The sequence below is a fragment of the Myxocyprinus asiaticus genome, chromosome 3 (assembly GCF_019703515.2).
Source record: "Myxocyprinus asiaticus isolate MX2 ecotype Aquarium Trade chromosome 3, UBuf_Myxa_2, whole genome shotgun sequence".
Classification (NCBI taxonomy): Eukaryota; Metazoa; Chordata; class Actinopteri; order Cypriniformes; family Catostomidae; genus Myxocyprinus; species Myxocyprinus asiaticus.
In genome coordinates this window covers 10,146,341-10,159,142 of record NC_059346.1, presented here as the reverse complement: position 1 = coordinate 10,159,142, position 12,802 = coordinate 10,146,341, and positions in this window count along the sequence as shown.

Here is a 12,802-nt window from a genome sequence, read left to right as displayed (position 1 = left end):
CTCAGGACAGACACAGGGTCAGCTGACCAGGGTGGAAATTTGAGGGAAGGAGCAAGGTCTGGTGGCCAGGGAGAAGGCCTGAGGAAGGGAACAGGCTCAGATGGCCAGGGCGGAGGCCTCAGGAATGCGACTGGGTCTGGTGGCAAGGAAGGAGGCCTGAGGTCAGGCAGTCTCGGAGCAGGGATGAGGTCTGTGGCTTCTGCAGGGGGCAGAACAAGCTAGTCTTTGGCAGCTGCAGGAAGCTGGGTAGACTGGAAAGTGGCCACTGGTGACTGGACAGTCCAGATGGTGGCCACAGGGGACTGGACTGAATCGTCGATGACCACAGGGAACTGGACAGGCCTAGGAACAGCCAATCGATGGCCACAGGGGACTGGTCAGGCTTGAAGATGGCCACATCGATGGCCACAGGGGACTGGTCAGGTTTGAGGATGGCTACATCGATGGCCACAGGGGACTGGTCAGAATGGGTGGTGGTCAAAGGACAGGGGTCAGAAGTCTGGGCAGCGGCCACTGGACAGGGGTCAGAAGACTGGGCGGCAGCAGCTGGGAATTGGACGAGATCAAGCAGGGTGGCCACAGAGGACCGGACAGACTGGTCGATGGCCGCTGGGGAAAGGATTGGGCCAGGCCGAGCGGCCACAAGGGAATTGGACAAACTGTGCAGCGGCCACAGGGAACTGGACCGGAGGTGCTGGCAGCAACTGGGGAATGGTCTTCGTGGCCGTGAGTACTGGCAGTGGCTGGGAAACAGCCTCTGTGGCTGTGAGCACTTGCAGCGGCTGGGAACAGCCTCCATGGCCATGAGTGCTGGCAGCAGCAGGGGAACGGCCTCCGTGGCCGTGAGCGCTGGCCCTGCTGCCTTCTGGCGGTCACAAGTGGTCTTCTCCACCTCCTGGTGGTCAGTAATGTGCCCCACCATCTCCTGGCGGTAAGTAGCGAGCTCTGGAGTTCAGTCTCTGAAGCGTGATCTCCACCACTGCAAAAAATCTTGCTTAGCACCTCAGTGGAAGCCCGAAAGGAAGAGCTGTTTTAACTGGGTCACATCAAAGCACCACCTGTGGGGCTTACTGACCAGCTCCATAGCGTAGACACCAAAACCACGGCCGTTCTGGGAGATGGCCATGGTGTAGTTGAGCTGGGTGGTACTTTGAGAGACCGGTTCCTTTCGGGCTGGAAAAATGCCCATTGCCTCTGCTGGATCCATTTTTGGTTGAATTGTTCTGTCATGACTAAGAGAGCAAGGCAGGACCCAAACGCAGGGAGGCAAGGATATGGGCTTTATTTACAATAACAATGAGTAAAAACCAAAACACCTGCAAGGGGGAAAAACAGAAACAGATTGATAAACTTGAAAAACTCAAATAAACCAGCAACCAACTGAAGTTAATAACAGAAACAGGAACAGTAACTAACTGACTAGAGACAAACATTTGGCAGCATGAACTACAAACGATTCAACACAGGACTCAACACGAGGGGTGCTTAAGAAGGGAGTGGGTTGACAGGGAGTAGGTGCCACCGATGATGGGATAATTGGAGAACGAGCTGTTGTCTGGGTAACGGAGCTGGAGTTCTCCACGTGGCACCTGCAAAACACAAGAGGGAGAGAGAGACAAAACCAACACAGGAAAACACTCAGACAAGACAAATTGACAGTCAGAGGAGGCACAGTCAGGCCAGTCTGTGACACTTAGTGGTTGTTAGTGTGTTGAGATATGGTTGCTAGATGTTTTTAGTGGTTTTTAGTGTGTTGTTGTACAGTTTCTAGGGTGTTCTGCATGGTTGCTAGGATTTTCTGGGAGGTTGCTTTGTGATTCCTTACTGGCCCAAATCAAAAGAGCCCACACCCAAGTCTTTATAACATTCTGATCCCTAGATTGTTTCCCATTTCATTGTTCACCAGGCAATGTCATAGTCAGATCTCTTAGAAAAGAAATACACACCTCTCCTCAACAAGCCACACAATTTGAGGGATCATTCATGTCCATAGCACAAATGGTGTATATTTCACATCAAAGTTTAATACTTATGGTTATGGGTCTGTTCAAATCCTTAACCCTAAGTATTAGCAATACTAATAGTGATATTGTCCCTAGCAAGTACCCCTGAAAATCACTGTGTACAACATTTCATTCAAAATGTTCAACAGTTACTGCACAAACAGTCACTACTACAGGCCGACCGAAGTACACTCATGACTGAATCAGTAGAGCACTTCTGCGCTCTTGAGGGATTGAAAAGGAAAAACAGGTGAGATCTTGGTGAAATTGCTCTCTGCTTGTAGGGGCTTTCAGCTGAAAAAAACTTGAGGTTTGGATGAGGTAGATGTATTTCAGTTGACTAGAAAGAAAGGTAGAGGAGGTTCAAGCACTATATAGGCCAGACTTCAGTTTCAAGAGCCCATTTTGAACTGGTGGACAAGATCAGTGTTTAAAGTAAACATGAGTGGCATTTGCAACTCATTTTACATCCGTAATGTGATGTACTGTATTTCTGAATGAAAGAGAATATTCGTTTTTTTAAGGAAAAATATGTAGATGTGACTGTTTGATGGATAATTTGAAATGTCCATACCAGAATAGACCCAGACCTGAAAGCAGGTTTGCAGCTGATTGTAGAGATGAAAGTGATACCTGATTGGACGATTCAGTAATGCACTACCTGAATGGTCAATGAAACAATAACCTAACCCTAACCTACTCCTAAACCTAACCTTAACAAATCATGTAGCGCTTTATTCAGAAATATGAATGAGTACTCACCTGTCATCCTATGTTTTGAAAATCCATGGCCGGGAATGTTTTGTAATTGTACCGTAACGAACCTTGCTTAAAGGAATAGTTCGCCCAAAAATGAAATAAAATTGCTGATCATTTACTCACCCTCTGGCCATCCAAGATGTATATGACCTTCTTTCTTCATCAGAACAGGAATTAAGATTTTTAGGAAAGTATCACAGGTTTTTAGCTTCATCCAGTGCAAGTGAATGGACACCAATTTTTGATGGTCCAAAAAGCATATTTAGGCAGTATCAAAGTAATTCACATGACTCCAGTCGTGAACTGTTTGGCATGGTGGTGGACCAAGTGCTTATATTTTCCCCACCCATGCAGCCAAGATGAAGTCAGCCAAAATTAAAAGTCATTTCAGAGGTGGAGCTAGTTAAGAAATATTATAATAATTTTTTTCTTTGCAATAACATTATATGTACAGTATATGCATTTTGTACAATATGCACAGCACAATATTGTATATAGATATACAATACAGTAAGACCAGGATTGTGTATTCAGACAGTGAATAGGGTCAATGTTGATTTCATGTTGTTGATGTTTATCCGCTTTATTTCATTATTTTCCAAATTCTGTTTTATTCCATCACAAATTCTGTTGTCTGTTTTATTTTTTCTGAATTCCATATGACAGTTTAATTCAATTTTATCATCAAAAGGGTGTCTAATTAAATTTATTTAAACTTTAATAAAACGAAAATAGAAAAATGTATTTACAACAAAACCTTGCATTTAAAAAAAAAAAAACATTTATCATATGATGTACTTTTACACAGATCCTCACAGCACAATCTAAATACAACATTGGAGTTCTTTTTGTCAAAGAAAGTGCTGCACAGCAGAGCATCACAGATGTGAGATTTGACTTGAATATAATAACAATTTTATTTTTATAACCACAGAGAGCAATACATAACTACACAGCAGTGATATATTTTTTGTCATAATTGTTTTTTCATTTAAATTTAGCTTTTATTTTGGTGGAAAACCGAATGAAGCCCTTTCAGTTTGTACTGTACGTTTTGGATGACAGCTTTACACCTCTAGTGTGATTATTAAACCACAATAATCTGTGATTTAATTAAATAAATATGTAGTCTGTATGTGCTGAAAGCTTCAAGGTGAAAGTGCGCTCTGCTCTCTGTCATTTACTACACACAAGAGTGATGCTCCTGATGTGGTGTTTTCAGTGTATGAGTAGCCGGCTTCACACATTCACTTTGAAGTGCGCAGCACATGAAGACTATATTTATTGAATTAAATCGCAGCCTTTGCGGTTTAATAATCACACTATGATATATAGCAATTTTAATTTGCGTGCTGAATGTTTACACAATGACATTTGTATGTCAGACGGTACCTATTGGTTCTTGGTATCAGAGCAAATTTTTCCGAGAACGATTACACGTACGTGAGCGAGATATCGGACCTGATATCTGATACAAGTATCTGAATCAGGACATCCCTATTAGCATTAAATGTGAAACAACAGTAGGTAGGTTAAAGTGGGTGGGGGACCTGGTCTTTCAGGAAATTTCCGTTGTATGCATCAGTCCATTCCAGGATGGGAGAAGTGTGTTTTATGGAGAAATAGAGAGCACTGGTGTGGGACTGGACTGGAGCAGGAAGCTGGCTGGTTCACACGGACAAAAACAGTAATGACTGGTTCCACGGATGACATAACTGTCATCATCCACCCCAACTCCCTTCTACAGAATCTCTTTCTCTCTCAATGTCAATGTCTGACCTACTGTAGACATGAGTTGACTTCAGTTGGGAGAAAACAAAATCAAATCAAAAACTTTTATTGTCACACAACCATATACACAAGTGCAATATTGTGTAAAATTCTTGGGTGCAGTTCCAAGCAACAGAGTAGTCGTGACAGTGATGAGACAATTTACAATAAACATCAGATTTACAACACAATTTAAAATCTAATATACACATAATTACACATAACACAATATACAAATAATAACATACAATGTACAGTATACAATACACACAATATAGAATACACATTATACAATAAAAAAGTATATATAGTATATATAAAATGTACAGTAGGTTGTATTGTACTGTATTGACATTCAGGCTGTTGGTTGATAGTAAGTTGCCAGTGTGTTGTTAAGAGAGAATATAACATAATAATAATATAATTTATGACAGTCCGGTGTGAGATATAAGAGTAAGAGTAATAAAGTGCATTGCTGATGTATTTTGATCATGGGAGATCAAGAGTTCAAAAGTCTGATTGCTTGGGGGAAGAAACTATCATGAAGTCGACTGGTGTGGGTCCTGATGCTGCGATACCGCCTGCCTGATTGTAACAGTGAGAACAGCCTATGGCCCGGGTGGCTGGAGTCTCTGATGATCCTCCAAGCTTTTTTCTCACACCGCCTGGTATATATGTCGTGGAAGGAGGGAAGCTCACCTCCGATGATGTGTCTGGCAGTTCACACCACCCATTGCAGTGCTTTGCAGTTGTGGGCTGTGCTGTTGCCGTACCAGGCAGAGATGCAGCCAGTCAGGATGCTCTCTACAGTGCAGGTGTAGAACCGTGTGAGGATGTGGCGGTTCATTCCAAACTTCCTCAGCCATCTCAGGAAGAAGAGACGCTGATGAGCCTTCTTCACAACGACTTCAGTGTGGATAGACCATGTGAGTTCCTCAGTGATGTGGACACCCAGGAACTTGAAGCTGCTGACTCTCTCCACTGGTGCTCCATTGATGGTGATGGGACTGTGTTTTCTATCTCTTCTCCTGAAGTCCACCACAAGCTCTTTGTCTTACTGACGTTTAGGGAGAGGTTGTGCTCCTGACACCAGTGTGTCAGAGTGTGCACCTCCTCTCTGTAGGCTGTTTCATCATTGTCAGTGATCAGACCTACCACCGTCGTATCATCAGCAAACTCCATGATGGCATTGGAGCTGTGTGTTACCACACAGTCATGTTTGTACAGGGAATACAGGAGTGGGCTGAGAACACAGCCCTGCGGGCTCCAGTGTTGAGGGTCAGTGATGAGGAGATGTTGCTGCCTATTCTAACCACCTGGTGTCTGCTTGACAGGAAGTCCAGGATCCAGCTGCACAGCGAGAAATTTTAAGCTCATCAAGTTTCTCATCAAGCTTGGAGGGCACTATGGTGTTGAATGCTGAGCTGTAGTCTACAAACAACATTCTCACATAAGTGTTCTTTTTTTTTCCAGGTGGGAGAGAGCAGTGTGTATTGTAGATGCAATGGCATCATCAGTGGAGCTGTTGTTGCGGTAAGCAAACTGCAATGGGTCCAGTGATGGAGGCAGCACAGAGCAGATGTAATCTCTGATTAGTCTCTCAAAGCATTTGCTGATGATGGGGGTCAGAGCAACAGGACGCCAGTCATTTAAACAAGTGATTTTGGATTGCTTTGGAACAGGCACAATGGTGGACATTTTAAAGCATGTGGGGACTACAGACAAAGAGAGGGAAAGGTTGAAAATGTCCAAAAAAACACCAGCCAGTTGGTTCACGCACGCTCTGATGACGCGGCCCGGAATGCCGTCTGGACCCGCGGCTTTGTGGATATTCACCCGTCGGAAGGATCGGGTTACATCCGCTACAGAGACGGAGAGTGAACTAACCTCTGTAGCTTCGGCCGCGAGAGCTCTCTCCGCGAGGGCGGTGTTATTTCCCTCGAAACGAGCATAAAAATTATTTAGCTCATCCGGGAGAGAGGCAGCGGTGTTCACGGCGGAGTTTTTATTCCCTTTAAAGTCTGTGATGATATTAATTCCCTGCCACATGCTTCTAGAGTTGGTGGTGTTGAACTGTCCTTCAATCTTGTTCCTGTACTGACGTTTTGCTGTTCTGTTTTTCAGAGGGCATAACTGGCTTGTTTATGCTCCTCCGCATTCCCGGTATTAAAAGCGGAGGTTTGCGCATCAAGTGCTGCGTGAACATCACTATTAATCCAAGGTTTCTGGTTCGGGTAGATCCGTATTGTTCTGGTCGGAACGACGTCCTCCGCGCACTTTCTGATGAAACACGTTACGCTATCAGCGTAAAGCTCGATGACGTCATCAGAGGCGGACCGGAACATCTCCCAGTCCGCGTCATCAAAACAGTCTTGTAGCGTAGAGTCTGATTGGTCCGACCAGCACTGGATCGTTCTGAGGGTGGGTGCTTCCTGTTTCAGTTTCTGCCTGTAAGCAGGCAGAAGCAGAATGGAAGAGTGGTCCGATTTGCCAAATGGAGGGCGGGGGAGCTTAAACACTGCTTAAACTGAAGGAGGGTTATTTCAGGTGCTCAACAACAGGGTTGTTATGATTAAATGCAGGTTAACTTAATGTTATGAAAGTTGTTGTGAAGTTATAATCAGCTACACTAATTAAAATAAAATCATACAGTTACTTTCTACTTTATTTGAATATAATAGTAGTTTGTTTGTTTGCATTCATAATCTTTCATCAAAATGTAATAACTTGCTCTGCCTTTAATAAACTTTCATTTTCAAGTAACATCCAAAAGCCGTTAAGGCTATTGGTTAATGTTAGTCAAAAGCCAAATAGCTTTTTTAGACTACTTTTATAGGCAAAGCAATTTCAAAAAGCTTAGCAACTGTAGCTTGCAATAATTTTATGTCAGTTAAAGGAATAGTTCACCCAAAAATGAAAATTCTCTCCAGATGCCATCCCAGATGTGTATGACTTTCTTTCTTCTGCAGAACGCAAACAAAGAATTTTAGAAGAACATCTCAGCTCTGTAGGTCCATACAATGCAAGTGAATGGTGACCAAAACTTTGAAGCTCCATAAATCACATAAAAGCAGCATAAAAGTTATCCATAAGACTACAGTGTTTTAATCCATGTCTTCTGAAGCAATCCAGTCGGTTCTGGGTGAGAACAGACCAAAATATAACTACAAGCCACTACAATGGCAAGATGTACAGTGAAAAAGGAGCTACATTTAGTTCTGTTCTCACCCAAAATCGATTCATGAGTTTGCATGTCCACATAGCTCCTGAAGTACAAATGGTAAGCAGATTGTTAACAGTAAACAAATTTGTCTTGCTGTCCATAAAGGAGGGGCTCGAGCATAAGGGGCTTGAGAATGTGGTTCCGCTCGAGCTCTAAGTTCCCCACCCTTCAGGACTGCTTAATTAAATTTAGTTAAGGTTAATAATAAAGGAGGAGTAGGGGTGGTGGAGGGATACCGGAAGAATCGTCACGGGAGTGAGGTAAGCGGCTGCTTATGTATGTGCTTGCATTATGATTGACAGGACTAGCTTGACAAGCTCCTCCCAAACCTTTGTTTAGAACTCCATTTATATAATTTAAGAAGACATGGATTAAACCACTGGAGTCATATAGATTACTGTTATGCTACCTTTATGTGTTTTTTGGAGCTTCAAATTTTTGGTCACCATTCACTTGCATCATATGGACCTACAGAGCTGAGATATTCTTTTAAAAATCTTCGTTTGTGTTCTGCAGAAGAAAGAAATTTTGGGTGAACTACCCCTTTAATGTTAATTTAATGTAGTTTACAGCAATAAGAGCAAAAACAATTCATTTGAAAAAGAAGCACGAGTATTAGTATACGTTGAGATGGTCTCAGGGCATCTCACTTGTCCTTCAGCCTCCACATCCCGGTTCAAAGGCACCCTCAAGGTCTTAGTTCTGATATGGAATGCCCTTTTTTTTTATGATTACCAATCAATTCCCAATGGACAAAAGTCCCACCCTAAATTTTTTCTCATTGGATATTCTGTTTCACATTACGATAGTAAAATAGGTTTGCAAATGCTGTTTCATGTTGACTTTAAACACCACACCAGCCAATATATACTACTATATATACATAGTGGCGGCCAAAAGTTTGGAATAATGATTTTGCTCTTATGGAAAGAAATTGGAACTTTTATTCACCAAAGTGGCATTCAGCTGATCACAGGACATTAATAACATGAAATATTACTATTACAATTATTTTTTTTTTGTATTTTTTTTTTTCAGAACTTCTTAAACTACTTCAAAGTGTTCTCATCAAAAAAATCCTCCAGGTGCAGCAATGACAGCTTTGCAGATCATTGGCATTCTAGCTGTCAGTTTGTCCAGATACTCAGGTGACATTTCACCCCACGATTCCTGTAGCACTCGCCATAGATGTGGCTTGTCGGGCACTTCTCATGCACCTTACAGTCTAGCTGATCCCACAAAAGCTCAATGGGTTTAAGATCCATAACACTCTTTTCCAATTATCTGTTGTCCAATGTTTGTGTTTTTTTGCCCACTCTAAACTTTTCTTTTAATATTTCTGTTTCAAAAGTGGCTTTTTAATTCTTCCCATAAGGCCTGCACCCCTGAGTCTTCTCTTTACTGTTGTACATGAAACTGGTGTTAAGCGGGTAGAATTCAATGAAGCTGTCAGCTGATGACATTTGAGGCTAGAGACTCTTATATACTTATCCTCTTGTTTAGTTGTACATCTGGCCTTCCACATCTCTTTCTGTACTTGTTAGAGCCAGTTGCCCTTTGTCTTTGAAGACTGTTGTGTACACCTTTGTATGAAATCTTCCATTGTTTGACAGTTTCAAGCATTGTATAGCCTTCATTCCTCAAAACATTGACTGACTGATGAATTTCTAGAGAAAGCTGTTTCTTTTTTGCCATTTTTGATCTAATATTGACCTTAAGAAATGCCAGTCTATTGCATACTGTGGCAACTCAAAAACAAACACAAAGACAATGTTAAGCTTCATTTAACAAACAAAATAGCTTTCAACTGTGTTTGACATAATGGCACGGGATTTTCTAGTACCAAATTAGCAATTTAGCATTAGTGCAGGGACAGCTAAATTCTGGTGCTGTTTTATACACAAAGTACACAATGGCAGAGGTGAGAGGAAGGTTCCATAACTGGAACTGGACTTGCAGTTTTTCAGTGTATGAATTCAAAAAGGTACAAAAATAAAATAATAATAAATAAATAAATCATAAATGTTATTGAATAATACATTTTAATACTAATTGCATTCATACAGCAGAAACTGTTATGCTGCTCTTTTTATTTCTGCTAAATAGTGTGTGCATGTTCTTCTTTATTTACCATATAAACAAGCTTTGATCGTAGTTAACACTTCTTGTTTATCAAAGAGATTTGCTCAAATGTTTAACTACATTTTTTAATTATGCTGTGATGATCTTTGTAAGTGTCTGTGCTGCAGTTCAACTACAGCTCGCCCACATAGTGTTATAAAAGTCCTGTCAGATGCCTTTTCTACCTCCTCATAGTACAGCTTTATTTATTTTTATATGTATGTGTTTCTATAGTGACAGTACTGGTAGCAGTCAAGAACAGGACAGCCCACCACCCCCTCCATGCATGCTTGAGAATGTTGACATGATGTTGTTTTCACACATTTCACCAACATTAGTACAAATAGTGAAAGGACTTTAAATACTGTTTTTAGGATTAGTTCAAATACTTAAAGGACAAAACTGAGAAGTAATTTCATGTGACAAGCTAAGCATCTACATTATCTGTCACAATGCAAACAGAATATCAGAATGAGCAAAGATTACTCTAGAGACGAACAGCACACAGAAACCTCTATAATCGAAGCAATGGCTAAACATGTTTTATTAGTTTGTTGGTTATGTGATTAACAGCACTTTGGCACACCTATAAATATATTGCCAAATATAAGCAGACACACAATTGTGATAAAAGTTTCAAACAAATGCTAAGGCAAAACCAAAGTCAACATTTTTCTGTCTTTAATCTGGTATAATGGTACTCTGAATGAGTTATAACAACTCTTGAGTAACACTAGCACACAAAGCGGCAAGAATTCAAAAAAATGTCCTTATTTTTTTATTTATTTATTATTTATTGAAAGCATTTCAGATGAAAAAGCAAACACTGTACCTTCATAACAATCCCAGTAGTTACACCATGTGAAATAGATATTTATTAAATCAGTAGAATTATATTAGTCAAACATACTATATTGAAATAAACTTGGTAAAGGGGATGTTTAATATTTGCAATTTGCTTAAAATAAGAAAAATTAGTTATTTGACTATTATTAGTATTATCTGAAACAGAATAAGTTTGGAGATCGCAAGGGAAATGTCAGAAATATGTATTTTTGTCGAACTGCCATGTTACATTCTTTGAGACCTTACCATATTTCTATATGACCTTTTCATTTAAACAAATCTGGTTCCATGTGAGAAGTATGTTGAAGAGTTATCACACTCTGAACTTCCTTTTGGGAAGTTCAAAGCTCACAAAGCCAATTGGGTCCCTTCCTCATTTTCATCTTGCCAGTAAACTCTCATTTAGCAACATGTAAACAACCTAAGATCTTATAGGGTAATAAAAATAGCAAAGCTATCTTCCCAACAGCTATAGATAGGAGATAGAGGCAAAGAAAAGAGAAAAGGCAGGCAAAATCCGGACTTCTTCCTCATGCAACTATCTGTATTCTTAAGAGCATCTTCTCTGATAACATAGGCTTTTTGAGAGCTGTACTAGAAAGAAAGAAAGAAAGAAAGAAAGAAAGAAAAAAGGAAGAAAGAAAGAAAAGGGAAGGAGGGAGTATTTAATGATTTGTTAAAGGAATAGTTCACCCAGAAAAGAAAATTCACTCATCATTTACTCACCCAGATGTGTATGACTTTCTTTTTTCTGCTGAAGACAAACTACGATTTTAGAAGAATATCTCAGCTCTGTAGGTCCATACAATGCAAGTGAATGGTGGCCATAACTCCAAAAAGCATATAAAGGCAGCATAAAAGTAATCCATACGACTTCAGATGTAAAATGCATGTCTTCAGAAGTGATATGATAGATGTGGGTGAGAAACAGGTCAATATTTAAGTCCTTTTTCACTACAAATTCTTCTCCCTGCCCAGTAGGTTGTGATATGTGAATCACCAAAAACAAAAGAATGTGGAAGTGAAATGAAAGTGGATATTTATAGTAAAAGATGACTTTAATATAGATCAGTTTCACACCTATCATTTCGCTTATGAAGATCTGGATTTAACCATTAGAGTCATATGGATAACTTTTATATTGCCTTTATGTGCTTGTTGGAGCATCAAAGTTCTGGTCACCATTCACTTGCATTAAATGGACCTACAGAGCTGAGATATTCTTCTAAAAATCTTTGTGTTCTGCAGAAGAAAGAAAGTCATACACACCTGGGATGGCATTAGGGTGAGTAACAATAACAAGATAATTTTCATTTTTGGGTGAACTATTCCTTTAAATGCTTGCTTTGGCTTTTTTTTTTTCTGTGATATCTCTAGGCACTGCTAGTAATTTAATTTATTTTTAAAAGACTGCTGCTGTTAAAAATGATCACCAATGGCTAATTGTGATCTTTCTCTAATTGTTGCTGGAGGCTGGATGAGCTTTAAATGAATCCAACTGGTGAGCAATTACTTCTTAACAAAAAAGCTTGATTTCATTTGACCACACAAAGCTGTTTCTAAGAGCCAATTCAGTTCCCTTCCAGTATTTTCCTTCCTCATTATAACATATGTGTACAGATGTCCATGAAATGACAGAAATGACTGCAACATTCCTAACTTCTGTTGTGTAAAAATATCTTATTTTACATTTAAAGGTTTCTGGATGAGTATCTTACAGGTGAGCTACAGGTGATCCACTGTGATGTTGTAAAGTATGACTACAGTTAACTTGATCCCTTTTGCTACCATGTAGTCTAAAAGTAGATAAGGAAATGAAAGGATTTGGGTATATTGGGCTTGTTTCACATTTAAAACACAAGGTAAACCCAACTACTTTAACAGAAATGGCTTTGATTAGCTATATGATGCTCCATTTAATAACAAATGAACACACAAGTCACAAAATAGTTATTGGGATGTGCAAATTAAATAAATAATGAAAAAAAAATTGCAAATAAAAGTGCAAATAAAATGTCAATATTACATAATTGAAACTATTTTAAAATAATTATTATAGGCTAATCTTTCCTTATTGTCA